The sequence below is a fragment of the Peromyscus californicus genome, unplaced genomic scaffold (assembly GCF_007827085.1).
Source record: "Peromyscus californicus insignis strain IS unplaced genomic scaffold, ASM782708v3 Scaffold_1__1_contigs__length_55948999, whole genome shotgun sequence".
Taxonomy (NCBI): domain Eukaryota; kingdom Metazoa; phylum Chordata; class Mammalia; order Rodentia; family Cricetidae; genus Peromyscus; species Peromyscus californicus.
The window spans coordinates 23,776,701-23,801,284 of record NW_026294492.1 but is presented as its reverse complement, the minus strand read 5'-3'; the positions used below and the strand labels follow the sequence as shown (position 1 = coordinate 23,801,284).

Here is a 24,584-nt window from a genome sequence, read left to right as displayed (position 1 = left end):
CAACCCTTTCACAAGGGTCGTCTATGACCATCGGAAAGCAGAGGTATTTACATTACGATTCATAACAGTAGCAAAACCACAGTTATGAAGTAGCAACGAAAACAATTTTCTGGCTGGGAGTCACCACCACATGAGGAACTGTATTAAAAGGTCACAGCATTTGGAAGGTTGCGAACCACCGTGCTAGAGCCACGTTCAACAATGAATTTGTATTTTGTTCAAGGATTATTTTTATTTTCTGTGCATGAGTGTTTTGCCACATGCATGTCTGTGCACCACATTTGTGAAGTACCCACTGCAGATACCCTTAAACTAGAGTTAGAAATTATTGTTAGCTGCTGTCGGTGGCCTGGGGATCAAACCCACACCTTCTGAAAGAACAGCAAGTGGTACTTAAACAGTGAGCAATCTCCCCAGCTTCTGCATAGTGAATTCCTAAGAATGGAGTCTTGTTTCCTTATCATTGTTTATATTGCTTTATAACTTGGGAAAGCAAAATATTGCATTTAGTGTACCTGACAAAGGAGAGGGACAGGGTAGGGACCAGGAACTCCTGACTTCTTTTAATGGCACATCTCAGACAGGCACTTGCCCCAGGCAGGAAAGCTCTGCTGGGGATCTTGGCTACCCAAGACCAGTGTGTGTGATAAACCCCAAGATCGTGAGGTCAGACATCTGTCAGCCATAGTCCCGATTTCTTTCAGATTCCTTTGAGGGACTTGAGAGACTGTGTCTCGGAGAGGGGTGTGGCAGGGAAAACCTTTTTTTTGGAAGCCCCAATACAGAAAAACAGATTTATGTAAAAATGCAAACAGCGGGTCCAGAGAAATGTTTCAGCAGGCACTTGCTAAGTTGGATTCTTGGAGTCAACACAGGGGAAGGAGAGGACAGTTCCCTGCAAGTTGTCCTCTACATCCAACCAATGGAACACACACCCTCCCCACATGCATAAACTGCACACACATGCACACAAAATAAGTAAAAAAATTCAGAGAAACTCTTCATCATTATTGTTACTGTTCTGTATGTATAATATACATGCATATTATTGTGTTTACAAATATACACATAACAGGAGTCTGGCCTCTGTAGGTACCCATCTTTGTAGCGCCCTACAGTGTTTGTCCTTTTTGTGGCTGGCTTATCCACTTAGTACAATGTCTCCAAGATTCATCCATGTGGTGACACACGTCAAGATTTCCCACCTTTGAACAGCGTAAACATTCCATTGTGTGTATAGGCCACATTTCAGCCATCAGTGGACACCAGGATTGTCTTTAGAGTTGAGTTGTAAATGCTGCTGTTTTCAGCCATGGCTACTCAAACATCTGTTGGCGGATTTGCAAGTGGAACTGCAAGGTTATACGGTATTTCCAGTTCTGTTCTACCAAGCTATGCCCCACATCCTTCATGTCTTCCATCAGAGCACAATGTTCTAATTTCTCCAAATAATTGACAACAGTCTCTTTTCTGTTTGCTGCTGTTGTCTGCATTATCCTAGAAGTGGTATTTTATCACAGTTTGGGTTCCCATTTCTCTTTTGATGGTAATGATCTTTTCATGTGTGGATTGGCCACTTCTAGACCTTCTGTGGAGGGGGGGAGCGTTTGAGTTGTTTGCCTATTTTTTAACTGGAACAACTCATTTTTAAAAATTTTTTTTAAATTTGTGCTTCCAATTAAGATGTGAAGAAACAACTCCACTGATTAAGAAAAGATAAAAAAAAATTAAAATGATTAATCTATGCCATCCTCCATTTTATATGCCAAAGCCCTCCATCTGGGCTTAGGAGTAGACTGTGAGAATTCTGTGCTGCCTTGTCCAAAGGTGCCTCTCTGTGGGGATAAACGTCCAAGTTTCATATTGCTTTTCAATCATTTTTCCCCCACATTCATGATATGGCATTTTGCCAGCTAAATCACTATGCTTGGCAATGTATCAATGGATTAGAATTTCAGGATATTTTCCTGGAAAGAGAGATGTCTGGGGAAAAGGCAATTTCTATTCCAGGGTCCCCTCACTGCTTTGTGGGCTGCTGTTTGTCGAGATGTGATATGCACACTGAGGAAGGAGAGAATGTAAAATGAGGTCTGAAGACCCATGGGTAAGATTTGTCCTGACCAGGAAGTAACTCTGACAGCAAGGTGTTCCCGTCTTTCATTTCCTGTTAATAAGAAGAACTTACAGACAAAAGAGAAAGGATCTGTGAGAAACTCAGTCGAAATAGAGACAGGAATTGTATTGCTTCCGTTGGACATTCCGCCCTCCTTCCTTACACTCCTCTGCTCGTTCACATTCTACACCTGTCATCTAGCCCAGCATGCCTGCTTGGACTCCTTGGTCGATGATACTTATGGGCTTATTCTCAGAACAACATCTATCTTTGAAATTAAAGAAGCAATAGGAAAAAAAATGTCCGATCCTGTCTTGGGGGTCATATCCTGGGTTGAGTCCTTCTCCGTGTCCAGAGGCAGCCATTTGTTCTTGTCTCCTGGTCTGTGATCGTCTGCCTTTGTCTAGTTGTACCAAACCACAATCTTGCTTTCTTGGTACTAAGTATGGCTGTTTATATTGTTCTCTGACTTAAGAAAATAGAACACTGCATTTAGTCACTGTCAAGTGAAGAGAGAGCAAAGGGTAGAGGTGACCCCAACCTGTTGTAATGACGCATCCCAAGCAGGTACTTGCCATGGGCAGAGAAGCTATAGAACCTGACTAATCAAGGCCAGGGTGTGGTGAGCCCCGAGGATCTTGAAGTCAGACATCTCAGTTTATCTGTATCTTTCCCAGCCCCAATTGTTAATGATTGTGTAGCACAAGTTGGAATGGATTACTGGAATTGAGATTTCCTCTTCCGGAGGATCAGTGGTAGAAATCCCTCCTCTGAGAAACCTGTGTTAATCTCCTGGCTGCCTAGAAGGAAGCTCCAGAGTGAGCAGCTCAAGTGGCCAGAACTTCCTGCCCCAAACTTTTGGAGGCCAGAAGTCTGAGGTCAAGTATTGACAGCCCCTGTTCCCTCTAAAGTCTCTAGAAAGGATGTTCCAGACTCCGCTCCTGGCTCCTTAGTAGGAATTTGCAACAGCACAACCTTAACCTTTACATGACATTTTCTCAGTCGCGTCACCTTGTCCCCGCGTCTGTGACAGCTGTCTCCTGGCATGCCAATCATGTTGGACTGTCTGGTGACCTCATTTTAACTTGTTTACCTCTAGAAAGACCCCCTTCTCCCAATGGTGTCACCTGCTCAGGCACTGTGGCTAAGCTGGCAGGGAATGGTCTTAGTTATTTAGGTGGGGGAATAGGAGGGATGTTGAATTCAACCCATAACATGTCTCAACAACCTGTAGCTTTAAATTATGGTCTGGAATCGGGCAGGCAGACCCAGGCTTTTCATGGGTCTCTGTGGATTTTACAACTCTTGCTGTAAAATAAAGTGTAGGACAGGTGAAGTTCAGAATGTCCTCCAACCTCTAAAGTTACCCAAGCTTAAAAGTGTTCTTTTTGTTCACCAAAATGCCCCAGCTTTCTACTAAGGGTTCCACCACTAATGGATTCAATGGAGGAAAGACACTTGAGAGCTGGGGCAATAGAGCAGCCAGAGGAGTGCTTGCCGTAAAGGAATGAAGACCAGAGTTGGCTACCCTGAACCCACAGAAGAATCTGGGTGTGGGGCTATATGGCTGTAATCACGGTGCTAGGGAGGGCAGAGACAGGCTGATTCTTGGGGTTTACTCATCAGCCAGCCTAGCTGATTCAGTGAATCCCAAAGCCAACAAGAAACCCCCCTGCCCTCCAAAAGGTGGACAATTCTTGAAAAATAACAACTGAGATTACCCCCTGGTTTCTATATACACGCATGCACACACATAGCACATGAGTGTGCACAAGAAAGACACACGAAATCAGGAACGTAGTACTTGTCGCCAAAGTCCCAAGACAAGGATCAAGAAATTTTAAGGGGGGGGGGGGGGACGGACGGCTACCACACTGGCTGTGTTGCAAAGACAGATAGCACCCACTAAACCTCCTTCTGTGCCACGCTGCCTCTCAGTACCTCCCTGTGCTAAATACAGCTTCCACTCCCCCGTGACATCTTGTGCCAGACTTCCCAGCCTTTTCCGTCTCAGCCCTGGTCTCCTAGCAGTTGCCTCCTCTCTTTATCACACCAGGGGAGCCACTCATGCAGAACTGCAAATGTTGTCCTTGGTGATAAAATTATCCTGTGCGGCTGGGAAATCCACCCCACGCAGCGGGCAGCCCTCGACTGACAATGTGGCCCCCAGAAAATACCCGGCATGCTGGCTCAGAGCGGCGATTAGCACAAGTGGGTATTTTGCTTCTATCTCTGCACCCAGACACTTTAACTCTGGTGAGTGGTAAGGACGCCCGGGCTTTGCATTCCTCGCTGCGTGGCAATGTCGTCTAGGGAGAAGCTTGTGGGAGGGATGGCATGAGAGTCCGTGTCCCCACCCCCACCCCCCACTGAGAACATATTTCCTGCTTTCTTTTTCCTTTTTTGTGTGCCTGCTCATTGTGGGGAAATGTACAGTTGCAGAGATGGGTAAAGAAAGGGGTGGGGGGTGGGGATCAACCACAGTCTTTACTATGAAGAGGCAATTACAGTGACATCTTGACACCTTGTGCTTCTAGAATTTTTCCAAGCCAGTGTAATGGAGAGTTGGAATCATAGTGGATGTGTTAGTTTGAGTCCCGTTTTTACTTTACACTCAGTATGCTCACAGCATTACTCCAAGGCTAGTTACTAATCAGCCTCCTAATGGATATTATTTGGGAGACTTATGCCCTGTGAGTGAAACACAGCCCTCCTTCTTAGTCCTCCACACTGACTTGGGGGTTTCCTCAGACCCAGGAGGATGGTGGTAGGTCATTGGCATTTTTGTGTGACATTATAGTACCTCTCTCATATTGCAAGGCTCCCTGTTTTTTAAAGGAAAATAGGCCAAGGCACTTCTTTATGTTGCAGTAAGAAATGTGGAAATCTGCAATTCCAGTCCAGGACCAAATGTGAACAGTGTTCCCAGTGGACGTGTTGTGACCAATGCTCTCAGATTCTCAGCTACCAGGACATTGTAAGAATGGAAGAGAAATGGCTGTGTACTGTCCAAGGGTTGTGTAGTCATATGCAAAAATAGAGACCAGGTCAGGAAAGCCCACTCAGGGCAGAGAGCAGGGGTATATACCCTATGTCCCAGATATTATCCATACCAGAAACTTCAGACCTCAGTGACTTGGCATTGAACTCATTTATGACTCCATGTCAAAGATAAATCAACTGAGATGAAGAGGTTTTAAGCAACTTGACTAAAATCCTAAATTTAGGAAGTGGCTGTGCTAGCATTTCAATCCAAGCCCAAGATGTTTTACAACAATCCCAGGTTGCCTCTCAAGGGCACCCACTTCCCTAAGATAGCTAGTTAGTTTCACATTGAAAGCTTCCCCAAAATTAAAAAAACAACAACCTTGAGGCCTGGCTAGTGTCATGGATAATGGGGTGGGTGACAGGTAAATTGTGATTAAAGATTGAGGTATCTCGTTCCCCATCTGCTCAACATGTTTATGTGGGTTTCCCATGAAGCTTTCTCTGGATATTGCCTCAGTTTCCATTAACTGAAGAGAACTGCCTCATCAAAGGTCAAGGCCCCTTCCAAAGCCAGCCAACATAAAATGACCATTCCAGGTAGGGGACTCAACAAACTTGCTTTTGGCCTCAGGGTAGGCATGTTCCTAGGAACTGCATAAACTGTCCATGCCAAAGGGTTGCTTTCAGAGTCTCCATGATGACTTCTAGACCCATCTGCTCATGCCATCCTATATTCCGGCCTTCATTCTCTCACAGGCACTGATTCTGCCCAACAGCTTCCCCATAAACCTGTGCATGAACTCCCTCAGATTTGCCTCACAGGCCTTGACTAAGACCATTGGATCACTCGTCACTTACAGACTGACGGAAGGGCCGTAGACAAGCACGGCTTCCCTTGAGGACTCCTCCAACCAGCATCTTCCCTGAGGGGCTCCGTGCTGGAGAGAAGAGGAGGGCTTAGGGGCCCTGAGAAAGAACACGGTTCAGTGGGATGGTTAGCATCATGCATGTGGGCAGCCAGGCTGTGTGGTTCCAATGCTGAATTCTCAGAGGAGTCTCCACCCCTCAGAGCCAGAAAGAAAGAACCCAGAAGGCGAAAAAAGGAAAGAGCCTGTGGGTCTTAACCCTCACTGCATATCCCTTGTTGACAGGAGCGCCCTCATTCCACGGCCTGATCCTGATGATTGCTCCAGGGCACAGCTCAGGCGTAAACATCTTTAAAAATTCTCTTAGAGATCTAAGGCCCAGCCAGAACTGAGAAATTTGTCCCTGGAGAACAACAGGCAGTGAAAGCCAGTAGTCCACTGAAATCTACTCCACAAGTTCGCTCTGACCCCTGGGTGATCAGACACTGAATTTACCACCCAAGATCACCCTCTAGGCAGTACTCATGGGGATAGCCCTGTCTCCCAGTCTACTGAAGGCCAGATGACCCTCTACTGCAATGGTTCTCAACCTTTTAATACAGTTCCTCATGTTGTGGTGACCCCCAACCATAAAATAATTTTGTTGCTACTTCATGAACAGTAATTTTGCTACTGTGATGAATTGTAATGTAAACATCTGTGTTTTCTGATGGTCTTAGGCCGCCCCTGTGAAAAGGTTGTTTGATCCCCCAAAGGGGCACAACCCACAGGTCGAGAACCACTGCTCTAGAGATAGCTATGTCCCCCCAAAGGGCCCACGTATGCATGTGGTAATGTAAGTAGCTAACTAGTCAGAAGCAAGGTGCGCAAGGATTCTTAAGGCAGGATCTTCAGAGATGCTAACTAAGCCTGTGGATTCTCTGACCCCAACGCAAACATAGTCAGAATCTGGAGAATGAGGTCTGGAGATCCACATTACTTATCAAACCCCGCAAGTGAATCTTCCCCACAGGAGTTTGAGACCTATTGCTCAGAGCTCATGGCCAGGCACCTTTTCCCCTGTGTGCTGTTTACCAACATGCAAACTTTCGATTCCTGTGTCTAAAAAAACAAAAACAAAACAAAACAAACAAAAAAACTTCCTGCTTCTGTGTTGCCTAGAGCATACTGCATTTCCAAAAAGCACACTCAAGGACCAGGAGCTGAAAAGATGAATTTGTCGATGAACATCTAAAGCTGAGAATATTCTTTAGCAAATTCCTTTTAGCTCATTTTTTCCCCCTGCTAGCTGGTGTGGTAAACATATCTCGTGAATTGTTCCAAATATTTTTTTTTGTCATTGTGCAAAGGAATTGACAGTTTTGTATAATAAAAGGTTAACATAATGAGCTGAGAAAGAAATGAATAAAGCTTGATTGCTCTGTTCGGAGGCAGTGTTTGCCACTGAGCACACTGTACTTATCTTCATGCTTGGCCCATTGTCTAGTGATTGTCTTCTTGGGGTGTAAGATGGCTCGAACATGGACAAAAATAGATATTAAGAGGCTTGTATACACTTACCCAACAGCGTTCCCTTACCCAGGTGATACCAATATTCGTCTGACCACTGTGTGAAAACAATGAGCATGTGTAAGCATGGTTAAGGCTCTCTCATGGGGCATGTCTGTGTCTTCTTCATATCCAGCTGCACATGTCTCCTGCAACTTCTTTAATTACTTGGTGAGGACATGAGCATTCATATTAATGAAGTGATTTTTTTATTATCTTTCACAGTAAATGTCAGCAGGAAGCAGCCCCAGAAAGAGCTGCAAGTGGACCCTGACCTAGCTCAGGCTTCAGCGTCCCCCCTCTTCTTTGTTTAATACCCATTTATCTTCTGGGGACTTGGTTATCTATTGCTAGTCCTTCTGTCTTCCCCAACCTAGTTAGAGATTGAGACAGCTCCGTCCCACCAGCCCTTTCTTTCTGCCCCCTCCCCAAATGAGCAGGGGCATCCCTTTTTCTATTTTTCTTGTTTAAACTCCTTAGGAACACAGAGACGGTCCCAAGAGTCCATGAGAAGTTATGCCAGCCCACTCTGGCTGTCCAAGATCATTTTCTTAAAGGGTCCTGTCATGATTAATATCAATTATCATTTCAACACAACCTAGGATCACCTGGGAAGGGAATCTCAATGAGGGATTATCTAGATTAGGTTGGTTTTTGGAGGTTATCATGATTGTGTTCATACCTGCCCACTATGGGTGGCACGATTACCTAGGCAGAGGGTTCTGAACTGTGTAGAGTAGAAAATGTGAGCTGAGCACGGGTACTTTGATGGCTCTCTGTTCCTGACTATGGATGTGAGATGGCCAGCTCTGTCGAGGTCCTGCTACCTCCTCTAATATGATGGATTGTATTCAGGAGCTATGAGCTGACTTAACTTCCTTAAGTTGATTTTGTCAGAATGTTTTATCAGAGCAACAAGACAAGAAACTAAGACAAGTACTGAAGGTCTTTCCTGTGGGGACTGGGAGCCTCTCTTCAGAGGACAAAAAAAAAAAAAGAAAAGAAAAGCAGCTGTCATATCATAGCCCAATGTGTTCCACAAATTTCAAGTGGTAGGAACTAGTTCTCAGTGTAGTAGTGTGGAGGTGGGGTCTAATAAGTGGGTTAGTGTTATTACCATGGGATCCAGGTAGCTGTTGTAAGAGTGCATTAGTTATAAAAGTGACTTCGTCTCTCTCACTATTGCTAGGCTGTCCTGCCCTCCTGCTTCCTACCATGGAATCTACATGGAGTCTACAGTATGTGGACTTAAGATATTCTGTTATCTTAATATTGCATTTCCTATGAGAGTGCCAGAACCCTAAGCCAAATAAACTCTATTGTTTATAAATCACTTTCTCTATAAATACTGCTATACCAGGAAAAAAAAACAACACAGACCAAACATCTACCCAACTCTACCCCAATCAGGGCTTCTGCTACCAGGACAAGATACAGAGCTGATCTCTTTTGACCATGCTTTCACGAATCTGGGTGGCAACTACCAGGACATAACCTGATGGGTTCTAAAACATGCAAGCTCCCAGTCACCGTACCCTGGTGTAGATACACTCCCCTCCAGAGAGTCAGCTCCCTAGTCCCTCAGCAAAAGCAGGACTCACGTTCCTCTGGGGCCCCTGCACCATGGCCGTTCTACGAACACAAGAGAGATGGTTGTTTTCTTTCAACTGATTCATTGCTATAGCCTCCCTGTCAGCAACCTGGCTCATTTCTCTTTGACTAGATTCTTCCCTTTATGTGTATAGCAACACACAGTAACACTAGAGACAAATATATGGTGTTAATACAAGCTCTTCAGGAAATTCTTAGCACATACTGACTTATTTATTCTCAAAGTGTGCCCCCTTTTTCACTCAGGACTTTCCTACTCTGGTCATTGTCAGGGCCTACTTCCTTGTCCTGCGTTATCACTTTCACTCTTCCCAGGAGTGATCTTGATTTCCACACTAGGAGTCCCAGCTTCGGTACTAACCCGGTTCTCCAAATTTCCACCCTCCTGATACTAAATCTTTTGCTAAAGAGCAGCCATTGTATGTAGGAGGAGCTAGCCTCCACTTTACTCACTTTTGGCTCTAGTGGTTCCATCAGACCTGACGAGGACACAGGCTCAGAGTTAACAAACTTGTCCCAGCTCCCACAGATGTGTATCAAGGCCAAGAGAGAATGACTTGAAAACTTGAGTACTTACAACTTCCTATTAAGCATAATATCAGATTTACCATTTATGGAAAATCTTACCTGTGGTATGCTCTCAGTCTAAGAGCATGGCAATGCCTGTACTTCATGGAGAATATGAGGTTCCATTGGCTCCATCATTCTGGAGATCAGCTACCCTCTCCCTCTGCCCTCAGGTAGTACTTCCTTGGTTTCCACGTCACTTCTGGACTCTACTAAGAACGGCAACTCACACTTCCTTTGCCTAGGTGAAATCATTGTTACAGACCAAGATAAATGAATGGTCTACCTCACCAACACCCGAAGAGGGCACTTGATTTAGGAACTGCACTCCGTGCCACACAGATTTATTGTGTACCTACTGTAGGCCATGGATCTGCTAGGAGTTTGAGATCTGGAAGATATATTATCCATGCCTTGTAAGTAACTATAGACTAGTTGGGAAATGAACAAGTGCCTAGTAGCCTATGTGAGAGAGCAGATGCTTGCGTGGTACAGGGAGGTGAGAGGAGGCTGGAGGGTAGGATCCTACAGTCTTTGAAGTAGAAGTGGATTGAATTCAAATCACGATTGACTATTTACAGCTGTGTGATCTTGAGTAAATGACTTAACCTTTAAAATGGACAGTGGTGTATGTGTGTGTGTAAAATGAGGGCAATAGCACCTCTCTCATCGGGGTAGGAAGATTAAATGAAATGATATATGCCATAGGAAATATTTAGCCAAGACTCCTACATAGAATACCATGAAGAAGTAATAACAGTAGTAGCAATGGCTAATATTTACTGAATATTTGCTCCTGATGGGTGGTTAAGAAGAGACATAATGTTTGGACAGTGCTTTGAAAGCTGATCTGGGCTAGGCTGGGCAGGGGAGGTACGGTGACAAATTTTCTACAGAGGCTCTACATAACAAAAGCCGTGTGAACATGGAAATACAAGACTCTCCCAGGGATTGACAAGGCCTCCCATGGCCGGGAACTGGCCATGATGGCTGGGAACTGGCCATGGAGCATGGAGGAGATGACATGCTGGGAATTGGCCAAGGAGCATGGAGGAGATGACATGCTGGGAATTGGCCATGGAGCATGGAGGAGATGACATGCTGGGAATTGGCCAAGGAGCATGGAGGAGATGACATGCTGGGAATTGGCCATGGAGCATGAAGGAGATGACATGGCTGGGAACTGGCCATGGAGCATGAAGGAGAATACATGCTGGGAATTGGCCATGGAGCATGAAGGAGATGACATGCTGGGAACTGGCCATGGAGCAAGGAGGAGATGACATGCTGGGAACTGGTCATGGAGCATGAAGGAGATGAGACTGAAGAAGGGGTGTTGGCTGTATGAGCACTAGAAGCTTCCTTCCTATGTTGTAGTTCATTTCTCTCTCCACTATCTAGGGCCTCATCTTCCCTCCCTGGGGAAACCAGTGCAAGTACAATTTATAATGTCAAAATACCCCAAGTGGGGGTGAAGAAATGCTTCAGTGGGTAAATCAGGTGCCATACAAGCAGGAGGACAGGAATTAAGATTCCCCAATTAAAATTATCCACATAAATGTAAATACCAGATGAGTGTTTACAGGGATCCCCAGAGCAAGCCGGTAGGTTACTATAGCCACATTGGCAAACTCTTGAGTTCAACTTAGAGACCCTGCCTCAATGAACAAAGTGGAGAGCTGTTGATGAAGAGCCCCAATATCAACTTCAGGGACACACACCACACATACACACATACGTGTATGTGCACCTGCACACACACATTGCCCATACTCACGAAACATGAATATGTATGTGTGGATACACCACACATACAGAGCTACATCAGAAAAACCCTAAGGATAAAAGAATGGCCCTTGTGCAGTGCTAGAAGGGTATAGTCTTTTGAAGGCTATAGAAACCAAAATCTTGGGTCAGTGATAGGGCTCAGTGGGGAAAAGGACTTGCTGCCTTGAGCTGTCATGGTAGAAAGAGAGAAAAAAAACTCTTAAAGGGTTTCTCTGACCTCCACACATGCATTATACTATGTAAACACACACACACACACACACACACACACACACACACACACACACACACAAATTTAATTTTAAAAAGAAATCAAAACCATTTATAGTGTTCATAACTCTTTCACTTTTAGGAGTTTAGCATAAGAAATCCATCAACACCATTTAGGAAGAGTTATGCAAGCGGATTTGTAGTGGATAAAATTCAGAAATGATTTAAATGTTCAGAAATGCAAGGTGAGTTAGTGTCACCAAATGTGAGCCAGGAAGCTTGAAGCGTGTAAAAACCAATGCCCAAGGATGAGTTTTGGGGAGAGAGGAGATAGGTTTTATGGAGGATGCTCGTGGGGAGGGAGGTATGTTTAATATCTCAAGTGTCACTTTGTCCGTCATTGGAGAGGAAGAGGCATTTGTATGAGGACCAGATTAGACAGTGGCATCAAAGCATGTCTGTGATTGAGTTTTAAGTGGGAAGGGTGGGATATAGAACAGTATTTAATCTGAAGTTTGTTTAAAAATTGTCGAAGAAAGGATGCATGTATGTAAGAGGCTCCGAAAAAGGGTGCTAATATTGGGAGCAAGTTCTAGCTAGAAGGTTGAGAGCTTTTTACACCCTACACCCCCACAGGCATATCATTGCAGCAGTGATTGTAGGGAAGAAAGTTCAGAAGCCATCTGGAAGAGGAGGAACTAGGGCTAGAGACAGTAAGTGGTTCAGAGACCTTCACTCGGGGCAAAGCGGGTCTTCTCTAGTCCCCCAGAGGTAAGAGAAGATGCTCTGTGGAGACCCAGAAGACACCCCGGGACTCACCAGAAACATGGAGGATGTCTTTACAGAGAGAAGGCTCCAAGCCAGAGCGATTTGGTGTGAATCCTGAGATGGCGTGTCTCAAGTGTAGCTGCCAACTGGAATGCTGGGATTTTCTAAATTCTATATAGATGCCTGTAGAAAGAAAGAAACTAAGGAAGGAAGAGCCGTCAGGCCATTTGAAAACTGCCTCTGGATCCTTCGGTCCCAGGTGCTTCCGGCCCCCCCCCCCCCCATTTGTGCACACTCTCATTTCTGCTCCCCTGGACATGCAAATGAGACTCTTGGTTGTTGATGGGGTCCTGTCCTGCAAGGCATGGTAAGATATCAGAGTGGAACAGACCTGGGCCTGGCTTGGGTCTGCCGTAAATGCAGCAGGCTGAGTTCTGTCTCTTCACATGTTTCTGCACTAACAAAAATCAGCTCACTTCTTTTTTTTTTTTTTTTTTTTACTTTGTCATTTCTACCCACATGAAGTCTGTTAGATGATCCTGTTAGCTGTGTGGCAAGTGCTCTGGAAACCTGTTTACCCTGTCAAATGGTGCCCTTTGTCATACTTTTGCATAGACATTTTTTAATCCCCTAAATCAACATTGTTGTTTTCTTATTAAGGAAAACAGAATAGGGCTTATCAGAACCAACCAGACCAAGAGCATTTTATCTTGGGGTGCCCTGAAGAATCAGTCTGCCCAGCAGACTTCTGGGTACCTACAATGCTCATTCTCTCTTTTTTCTTTTCGTTTTTCTTTTCTTTTCTTTTCTTCTCTTCTCTTCTCTTCTCTTCTCTTCTCTCCTCTCCTCTCCTCTCCTCTCCTCTCCTCTCCTTTCCTCTCTTCTCTCTCTCTTTTCTTTCTTTCTTTCTTTCTTTCTTTCTTTCTTTCTTTCTTTCTTTCCTTCCTTCCTTCCTTCCTTCCTTCCTTCATTCATTCATTCATTCATTCATTCATTCATTTATTTATTTATTTATTTATCTCTCTGTTATATAGTTCTGGCTGTCCTGGAACTAGCTATGTAGACCAGACCAGTCTTAAACTCACAGAGATCCACCCACCTCTGCCCTTCCACATACTGACTGGGATTAAAGGTGTGCATCGCCATGCCCAGTCCCCATAGTACCATTTCCTAACCTGGATGCTGGTATTCTGGGCTTCATATGGAGAAAAGTCACCAAGTGGGCGCAGGATTTTTTTCTTTCTGACCGCCCTGCTAAGTCTGCACATACTTCACTACGCCCATCTCTCCAGCAGCTCTCCGGCCTCCTCCACTCAAGAGAGAGACCTCCCAGGACTCCTAGCTCAAGGAGTCTTCCCTGTTTGGGAACCTCACTGAAGGTGCTAGTGTCTATCACAGCACTCATATCAAGTCACACTATATGGCTATATGACACACTATATGACAGTCCCGTGGCTGTCAGTTATGTATATCTTTCTCATTAAAATATGATAAAGGGGCATAGAGGGAAAGTCCAATGCAGGGCTAGAGGACGAAGATAAGGAGAAGCCAGGAGAGGGAGCTAAGAAAGGCTATGCCTCTTACACTCAAGTGTAGGCATGCTGAGACCTGGCTGGAGGCTGGGTTGTTTTTTTGCATGGGTAAGTAAGGATGCTCTTGGGAAAGCAGTCTTTTCTTGGGAAGGTAACCTGACCCAAGGACTGTAGCCTGGGCTAAGTACAGAGTGTAGCTCCTAATCTCAGTCCGTCTCTGGTTTTCTCCTGGCTCCAAATACTAGAAAAAAAAAAAAAGACAAAACAAAAAAACAAAACCTGCCCTCTGTTGCTTCTACAGGACATGGAGCAAGAGATGTCACAAGCACAAGCGTGGGAGCAGCCATGGCAGAGACAGCCAAGCCACTGTAGGGAGAAGGTGGGTGTTGCCACAGGCTGTGGAAAACATACCTTCGTCATCCAGGATCGGCCCGGGGGAAATAACCCCAGAAGTCTAGGCTTGGGCCGCCACAGGATCTGTGTGGCTGTTCCACCACAAATTGTGACAGGCCTCCATGACACCGTTGCCGCCACTTACAGGAAGCAGGTGGCCTTTGTGCCTCCCATTTGGGGACCAATGGGCCACGTTGCACAGCGGGTGTGAAGTGAGGAGCCTGCCACATTCCCCCGGAGCAGGAAGTCCAGTTAAGATTTTATGGTGAAGTGTCATCTACTTTATAGTTTCAGGATAGAATTCTCTAGAAACACAGATCACCGGGAGCTGGCTGCTAGGGAGCATACAGGAAAGGGAAAGGAGAATACTAAGAAATCAGCAAACGGCCCCCTCACTGCTGCCGTTCTTTATTCTTACAACCCAACTGTCAGTGAGAGGGACTTATCTGCTGGCATCGAACACTCCATCAGGAGACATTTCCCTCTGAACTCAGTCCTCCAGTGACTCCTGTAGGGAACAAGGACTCTTGCTTTTAGGGGAAAAAAAAATATTTCATGAGATGAGAGAAGACAAAGCCATCATCAGTAAGGCAGGAAAAAAAAAAAAAAAAGCCCAATTATTTTCCTAGAGGCACGATCTTAATTTAGGATTGTGTTTGTGGGGCTTTCTAAAGTATTTTCTCACGATTTTTTATTTTTTCTGATACGAGGGCTTTCAAATGTTTTTGACTACATATTCAATCAGTAGAAGTATTTGGGGCACGCACCACAAACATGCACATTTATGCATATTTATTCATAGTTATAGGAAGTGTGCTGTTTGTTGTGTTGATAGTGCAAGTTCTAATAGTCTGTCAATAAACAAACAAGGCCCATTTCACAGGTTGGTAAATGAAGACTTAAAGGAAGAGTCTTCCCTGGATGTGATAGAGCTTGTAGAGATGGATTAAAACTCACTCTCAGTCAAGCCAGGGACCTCCCCTTCCAGCTTACCCACCCACTACCCTGTCTCCATGGGCGGTATAAGCCACATCTCCCAAGTGGTCAGAGTCTTCCATGTTCTCAGTCTCCTGTCTTCCCACCCCTCTCAGTTTGGGAACAGACTGTTCGTGTTAGTTTCTAGTGATTTCCACATTTGTCCTGCTTTGCCCATTTTTTCCATCACTTCCTATAACCCAGGCTGAACCACAGTGTCAGGGTTCTTCAACCAGGAGGCATGGGCTTCACAGGCTCCATCTATTTCCCCACACTCCATTAGGCAGAGATGATGCGGAGTCCATTTTGCGGGCCTCACCATGCCCAGGGGTTAATGTATTCTGAAATTTATTTTTAAAAAGAAAATGTGTTCTTCGGCCGAAGGGACATGGGATGTGACTTGCTCTGAGTGACCACGCCTGGCAGGGAAGACAAGATACTTGAGCTTCCGGGATGAGGATGAGGCGTGAAGAGCTGCCTCCCTGGTTTTGTAAAATCGCCAGGTCCCAGAAACAAAGATGAAGCCGTGGAAATACCTGAAAACCAGGAAAATCCAAGGAAGGCAGGTGAGAAATCAGCAGCTAATGTGTCCAAAGTGAGTCGTGGCCGGGGGTGGAGGTGACTGGAGCGGGGGATCTGGAGATCTCACTGTTGAAAGCATATTCACCTCTCTCTGTGTGTCCGTCTCTGTCTCTCCGGGGCCAAGGCTGGAATTACTGTTTAACTAAGGTGGGGCTGCGGTACCTGCTGTACCCATATAAGGAAGCACCTGAGAAGGGAGAGGTAAGCAGAACCTGCCTGACTCCTGACTCCGCCAGTTCTCTTGCATTTCCTCCAAGGCGACAGCCCTCTCCTCCATCGTCCCCTCTGCCACTCTCCAACCCTCAAGCCCGCCGCCGCTGCTCATCCTGTGTGACTGATTCGTCCCAGTGGGCTTCCTGCAGGAATACTGCCCACAGTGCTACTCTATTGGATGCACCTGCAGAGGACACAGGTGAGGTACAAGCAGCGACCTCTCAAGCTCCGGACCTAGATAACCGTCCTGCGATCAGTGAACCTATGTGTTTCCCCAGAAACCATCCTCGTGATGCTGGTTCTGGGTCCTGCCCCAGGACTACGATGCAGGATGGAGGGACTCTGAAAACCATGCCTTTCCTGGGTACCTGGTCCAAGGAGATAGATGCTTTCAGAGGCAAGAGTCAGAGAGAGGGGAAATCGTGATTAGAATATATTGTATGTAAAAATACCTATTTTCAATTTTAAAAAGAAGTATTGGGGACAAACACAGGTTGAGTTTTGTGGAGAAGCTTATCCCAATTTTGCCCCGGTTCACGGAGAGCAAGTGTCTTAAGTCATTTAGTCATCTTTGCTTTCTATTCGTTCAGGGCCACCACCTTGAGGTCATTGTTGACCACAGGAACACTCTGATGACAGGAATCGTGATTTCTTTTTAATCTGTCTTTTTGTGTGTGTGTGTGTCTATGCGGGTATATATGCATATAAGTGCTGAGGTGTGTGAAGCTCAAAGGTTAACCTTGGTGTCCTTTCTCAGACGTTGTCCACCTTATTTATTTACTTCCCGTGTATGAGTGTGTGCATGTGCATGTGCGCGGGCGCGTGTGCGTGTGTGTATACACAGGCCAGAGACCAACCCTGGGTGCCGCTCCAGGAGCCACCTACTTAGTTTTGTGAATCAGAGTCACTGGGACCCAAGACTCAATGCTCCTGCTAGACTGACTGGCCAGTGAGCCCTAGGGACCTGCCTGTCTCTTATCTCTGCTGGGATAAGTGTGTGCCACCATGCCCAACCTTCCACATAGGTGCTGAGAATCAAATATGGGTCCTCACACTTGCGTAGCAAATATTTTACCAACTGAGCAATATGTCTAGCCCGATAATCGTGACTTCCATGTCCACTGAATCATAGATCTGGCAGAGTAGGTATTTAATAGATATCCATTAAAGGGAAGCGTGGAGCTTAGACACTGTTTTCTAATAATCAGGTGTAATAGCTACAAGAATGAAGTTGAAAAAAAAATCTTAGCTCAACACAAAAGGCGGGTCACTGCCACTGTAGCGGTTCAGGTGGCTTCCATAACCTCCTGCCATGTCATAGTCACATGAGTGCCTCTGTGGTTGCTGACGTTATCCTGTCTTTGAGATGTGATACTGTTGGGTAGGTGAACCCCAAACTTCCCAGATTAGAGCAAAGGCGTATTTCCCTTTGTGCTTAGAATTCGGTCACAAATGACAGGTAGACCTCTGTTTACCCCCAAGAGGCATTGACTGGCTATTCAGTCAGAACACTTTCTTGAATTTCCCTGCTGTGGACTTAGCTTGACCCCACTGCTTTCTATGGGGGAGAGGGGGGCGAAAGGGGGGAGGGGGGGCATGGTAACTATACGAGGGTTTGTTGATTGCTATGTGAAGTGATGAGATATAATAATGTATACCTGTGTAATGGGCAGGTATCTGTGAGTTCATTATTTCCAATCTGCAGATGGAGAAGGTGACTGTGAAGCTCTTGCTAAATGCCAGTGACGGAGCTAGAGTTCTGTCACACTTTGTTTTGCTCCCTGGTCCCTTGGTTGTGTTTAGTGACCCTCTTAGGCAAACACCTCTGAGAAGAAGGTGCGAGGAGGCAGCACACAGTGGAACGGCCTCCTCGACGGCACTGAGGGCAAACTTTGTATCTATCCTCTACTACCTTATCTGTTGGAAGTGCCCCTGTTTCCTCTTCACTAGGATGTGGTAGCCATAGGTCGTTCCTCTCAAGATGGAAAAGTTAGATGAGACGGTAAATACAAACAACTTAGCAGTGTATGGAGTGTGGTTATTGCTCAAGAAAGCTGAGTCCTTGTTAGTGATGGTACTTTATCCTGAGCCCCCTGTTACATGGCTCCTGGAAAGATTAAGTGCTCCAGTACTAACACATTAGGAGCTACCAGCCAGGGCAGCAAGAGTGCGGGAAATGGGAAGTAATAAGAGAATTGGGGAACAATAGGAAGTCACCCATCTGGCCTCTCTTTCCAGAGAGACGTGGCCCAGACGCTTAGCTCCAGACTGGCTGGGCTGTCCATCTTGTCTCTGCACAGAGACGACAGGAGAAGTGCCGCACATCCTGGCTCCCTCGTTTTCCTTGTTCAGATGGACTCGCTCTCCTGAACTCCTGGCTGTGTTATCTGGTTCACTGGACCACACTGAGACACTCTGTCTGGTCTCTGAGGTCTGGCACCTCACCCGAGTCCTGGAGCAGTTGGTGCTTCCTTGTCTGGGGTATTGAGGAAGCTGAGAGGCTGAGCATCTTGGTTTCTTTTTTGTTGCTGTGAGAAAATATTCCGGCAAGGGCAACCTGTGGTGGGAAAGGATTTATTTCAGATCACAGTTCAAGGTTACTGTCCATCACTGTGGAAGAAGTCACAGCAGCAAGAACTTGAGACAATGATTCACATCGTCTACAGTCAAAAGATGAGAACAGTGAATACGTGTGTGTTCATGTTCAGCTTGCTGCCTCAACTCTTGTACAGTCCAGATCCTCCGCTTGGGGAATCGTTTCACCCAGAGTGGGTGGGTCTCCTTACTTCAGTGAAGGTAGTCAAGATAATCCCCCGTAGACATACCTAGGACCCATCTTCTTGGTGGCTATAAGCTCTTCTTAACATTCCAGTTAACACTAACTATTCCTACTAGGCATGAAGGCACATGCCTGAAATGCGCCATCTTCATTCAGATGGCGACTTTGAAGCCAGCCTGAGCTACATGAGATGTCTCCAGACAAAACAAAACAAAAGTCAGACAAGTGAACAAAAAAGTAACAAAGGAAGAAAGAAGGAGGGAGGGAGGGAGGGAGAGAGAGAGAGAGAGAGAGAGAGAGAGAGAGACTAAGAATTCCAAAAGATAGGTGAGTCTGAAAGAACCTGAGATAAAATATAAGTTCAAAAAGGACCAAATAATCATTTTAGTATTTTGCTAATTATCAATTTTCTTGGCACAATGTAATATACTAGTGTTTTCTGGGAGACACCTCTTTCACCCCTGAGAGAACCATGAGGGTTTCAGATGGGCTGGCCCACCCCATGTCTTAAATGTCTGTAAGAAGCCATACCAAAGTTCTGAAACTTCACACGGTATAACATGCAGCAAGCCACTGGCAGGCCGAAGAAAGCCTGGGACTCTAAGAAGCCTAGAGTAGAGTGTGGCTTCTCTGCCATGCCCAGGACTCTGCTACCCACCCCCTTGAGAACAACTGTTGTGGAGCTCAGACTTTTGTTATGTACTTGAAGGTGGCCTTGAATGTCTGATCCTCCTACATGTCCTGAGTTCTGGGATTACAGAAAGCACCACCATGCTAAGTTTACCTAGGACATTGTGCATGGTAGGCAATCACTCTACCAAATGAGCAAATGCCCAGCTCCATCTCTACCTCTAGAACAGTTCTGCCTAAAACACAGTCCATAGAGTGAAAAACAGCAAGCAAATAATAACAAACAAGAAAGGAAAAAAAGGAAAGAGAGAAAGAAAGAATAGAGAAGGGAAGGAATGAAGGAAGAGAGAGGAGGAGGGAGGGAAAGAGGAGGGAAAGGAAGTAAGGAAGGAAGGAAGGAAGGAAGGAAGGAAGGAAGGAAGGAAGGAAGGAAGGAAGGAAGGAAGGAAAGGAGACTAAGACACCCAGAAGACAGATGAAGCTAGAAGAACTGGAGACAAAACAGTACTTGACTTCTGAGAGCTATACTGGGGAGTTCCTTGGTATAAAGGATTGATGCCAACATCTGGCTAATGTTTCCTACTGCCTTCCCTTTACTTGGAGAGTTATGATTCAAATCTGCATATAAAGGCTATGAAGAGGTCAGAAGAAAGGCTTAAAACCCACCACCCCTTCCTCTACTGAATGCCCACAGGAAATGCTGCTTTTGATCATGGCAGTTGTGAGCGGGCCTTCATCTCCTTCTGCCTTGTTCCCTGAATTCTCAAGGGATTTTACTATGTTCTTTTTTTTTTCCTTTTGCATAGATTTTTTTTTTTTTTTGCAGAAAAATTCTTCAATACAATGAGAAACCAAGCAATATGTAGAAAGTTCATCAACCTTCAAAGCTGAATCTCCCAGTAAACAGCTGGGAGAGTTCAGTGGGGCCTGGTTCCTCATCTTAATGATGAAGACAGTTGCATGTGAGATGTGTGGAGGGCCTCCTAGCCTTCTGTAACCGCGATGTGTTCAAAAGCAGCTGTGAACCAATTCATCCCGCTCCTGCATTGCCTCTGAGACAGTCTAATTGTCTTCTTTTGTTTAAATCTATATTTATTGCTTATAGCCAGTAATGGATCCAACTTTTCAAAGAACTGGTGTAGGGTCCAAAGTAAGTTTGCCCCACTAGCTGCCCATCTGGTGGAGTCATACACGAAAAGAATATTGTATAATATCGCAGATGTCCGGGTGATCTCTTGGGCTGCTGGGTACATGAATAATATCAGGGCTAGCCGTGTTCTGGTACCAGTGTCTCTGTTGGACCTGTGTATGAACCATACCTGCCCACTCAGTGAGATTGATCTCCCCAAATGGGCACAGGTACCCCAATGACTCCCAGTCAACTTCAGGTGTTTTGAAAGGGGATTCAAGCAACAGAAGAGGTCTTGATTGACAACATTGCCACCTCTTCTCAGAGAGGCTTCAATGCCTGTCCGTATTCATGGGGGCTGGCCTGTCCATCCCAGCCCTCTACCTTTTCATCTGCAGCCTTTCAGACCATTCCTTTCTTTCCATTACTGTCTTTCCTTCTTAGACACACTTCTTCTCACAAGTTATCTGGCCCCACTTGGAAATCTAGAGTCTGGGGAATGAACGGATGAAGAAAGGTATTAAGATGCCTGACACATTCACACTCATATTTATATATACAGATTTGTGTTCTAATTACATTCTCTTTTGAACTGCTCTTTGGCACATTTAAAGTACAAGTTTTGTTTTCTGAAGACTTTAGTCCTCCCATTGATCCACACCCTGTCCCCGACTCCTGAGATGTTGTGACCTTATCTACTTGGAAACTTGGCTTTAGAACCTGGGACCATCATCAGGTGTCCCAGATTGCTTCTCAGGAAATGGGAATGGTCCCCGTGGTCAAAGTGCTCCTTGGCTGTTGGTACCGCTTACTCCTCCTCTTCATCCCCACCACTCCCATATTATGTTGGGAGGGGCCACTGATAGAGTTGGGCTGGGCCTCCAGTCTAGGGCACTGACACACATTTGTGAGGTTCACGATGACCTCAGATGCCCAGGATAGCCAGGTCAAAAGTTAGTATGTCAAGCCAACTGGGAAGGCGTCCACACTGTCTAACTCGATTGACCTTTCTCCTCCCCCATGTTGAAGCTAGAAGCAGAGATAAAGGGGCAGGGACTGTCTTCAAGAGCTCCGTCTAGAGACGGGTCACAGCAAATGCATTTTTTTTTTTTTTCTGGCTGTACGTGAATGCTCACTGTGGAGAGATGGGGGACCCTGGCATTGAACAGCTTCAACACCATGAGCTACTAGAATCACGGGAGGATGCCTTCCCCAGGTAGATTCTGTCTCTCCTAGCATCTTGACACTGCATGCCTTAGGTCTCTTCTCCATAGTCCCTTTCCCACCGAGTGGCTGTCTCTGGCTTCCTTCCTGTCTCTGGCCCCTTTCTGCCTCGGTCTCCATGCCGTTCTTGTTCCTGTGTGTTCTCCCTGCCTTTGTCTACCCCTCTCGTCTATCTGTTCTTTATTTCGGGTCAATCAAAGACTAAAAAGAAAAGCCCAAGGTGATCTTTTAAGAATAAATGGATTATCTAAAGGTGACCTTAACTTCCCTATTTTTTTTTTTTTTTTCGAAAAGGGAAGAAAGACTCTGAACCTGGTGTTGTCTGATTTGGCCTTTGGGAAGTGATCAGGAGGGGAGTCTAGGTCCTTCCGAGGGAGCTTGGTTCTAACACAGAAGCTCACTTATCATGACCCTGTATTTTAGCTTAGTACATGCCCAGCACCAACTTCCTAAGACTTCCTGATGTGCTTAAGAGAAAACTGGAATTAGCTAAGTTTGAGTGTGAAGCGCAAGCTTTCTTCATAGGTGAAAAAAAAAATCTATGCCCAGAGATCAAGGAACATAGCAAATACTGTACAGTGTTTCTGAGATGCATCCAGCTGTAGCATCCCGAAAGAATAGTCTACCTTGTTAGTAGAATACAGCTAGCAGTCTGCCCACGAGCTTTCTTGGTATGTTTCTTAATGGAGTGATATTTATCAGAGACCTTTGGAGAGAGGAGAGACACCAAGACAAATGTCCTTTCCTTGTGGGTGTTGGGACACAAACTTAAACACAATAAAAAGGATCTCAACCTTACTGCCTGGTAATATTTAGGGTACGTAAGAGCCCATATATTGTGCATTCTTAACACCAGAAACACAGCGCATACATTTAAAAAGAAGGGGAGGAAAGAAACTTAGAAGAGAAAGTCCAATTTGCTTAATCTTCCAAAGGGAAAAATTGAGGCTAGCGGAGGCAGTGCTGTAGCTGAGATCAGAAGATTTACATAGATCCTTTCTGTTCTTTCTGTCACCTGGGGTTTCCTGAGATGTTCCCATCAGTTAAGATCTGTGAGCTTCCTGAGGCTTGTGAAGATGGGAGGCTGGGAGGCTGAGAGGCTGGGAGGCTGGGAGGCACCGTTCACATGCCAGGGCAGTGGGAAAGAGAGTGGTGTGGCTGCCATGTCTGCTGACCCACAGAAAGTATTTTCCATACTCTGTGCTCTCACGCCAAGCTGTCATTCTCCTTGGCAGCCAGCATGGAGGCTAAACCCAGTCACTGGCAGGCAATGGGTAGTTCTATTCTGAGCACTCACTTCTTTGGCACCTACGACAGAGATGAGATGCTCCACTGCTTCTAAATCTGAGCATGGAGAAAGACTTCTTTCATGTCTCCCACTCCCGTGGCCAGTTGGTGGATTAGAGATGGTCTCGGAGGATGGCAGCCGCTTGCTTACTCCCATCCCTTTCAGCCCCGATTAAGCAGAAGGGGAATGGACAGGCACCATGTGTTACTGCAGGCCAGATTTCCAGCTCTGAAGCCAGGGATAGTGCAGAAGCCCCTAAGTGTCACCCGACTTCTCCCACTTGACTTTGAGCCTCAGTTCCACCTCCTCTGGAAAGTGGAACACACTGCAGTCTTTGTGACGATAACTCTCGCTTGTCAGCTTGACTGGATCTGTAATAAACTGAGGGATAAGATCCTGGGCAGACCTGTGAGGGATTATCTTGATCACATTAATTGATACAGGAGAGCCTGTTTTAACTGTGGGTGGCACCATTCCCTAGCAGGGGACTCCTACACTGTATAAAGTGGAGAAGGCAAACTGAGTACAGGCACGTACCCTTCTATACCAGTCTCCTGCCACCTTGAGTTACCTGCTGTGATAGACGGTACCTTGAACTGTGAGCTAAAGCAGCCAGCCCCCTTCTCTCTTAGGTTGCTTTTGTCAAAGTATTTCCACAGCAGCAGGAAAAGAAGCTCCAAGAGTCTTGCTCTGAGACCTACCTTTCTGGTAGATGTAACCCCCATCCGTGGCTTTTAGACTGCAAATGGCTGGGAACGCCCTGAGGTGTCGGAAGCACGAACATAACTCAGGATCAACACTCACCCAGGAGTTTAGCCCCATCTTCAAGACCTGTCATCAGTGCCCGTTCCCACACTGGCACCCTCTCCCTCAAGCTCTCCTTGAGAACAGTTCTGTGCCTTCCACTAATAGCAGCTAAGCCTGTGTCCAAGGGCCTCTCTCTCCACTTGCCTTTGCAATTCCTCCCTCCCCTCCTTACTCTTCCCCTGTCTTCCTCGGTCCCCAGTTCTCCCTCTCCCTTGCTCGGTCTCACTGGTCCCTCTCTCTTCTTCCCTCCATCTCTCCCTCTCTCCCTCTCCCTAAAGCTCCGAGGTGTGTCAAGGTGGCATATAGCTAAAAGTGTTTTGCACCGGGTGTTTTTCCGCCAGAGAGCAGTTAAGTGCCTTATTTTCTCCACTCCGGTGACTAAATTATTCTCCGTGTGTTAAACAGTGTAATTAAACACACACGCATGAGAGTGAGCAGGCTCCCTTCCCCCACCCTTCCTTGTTCCCTGTCAGCGGAGAGAGTGTCAGCCCCAGCCTTCAAGCTCTGTTAGTTTTAATTTGAGTTGTGGAATTAGTAATGGGTTTTGCTGTAACACTGTTGTGGGAAATAGAT

At 45.9% G+C, this 24,584-nt stretch overlaps 1 long non-coding RNA gene across 1 annotated transcript in view; it reads left to right on the top strand.

Moving 5' to 3' along the window:
* The window catches only part of LOC128115176 (uncharacterized), a 55,373-nt gene extending 39,020 nt beyond the window's left edge, over positions 1-16,353 (top strand). Inside the window, exons 2-4 of the long non-coding RNA XR_008220030.1 lie at positions 14,293-14,370; positions 15,744-15,925; positions 16,066-16,353. This is a non-coding gene — a long non-coding RNA (uncharacterized LOC128115176). The remainder of the gene's footprint in view (positions 1-14,292; positions 14,371-15,743; positions 15,926-16,065) is intronic.
* The last annotated feature ends 8,231 nt before the right edge of the window (positions 16,354-24,584 follow it).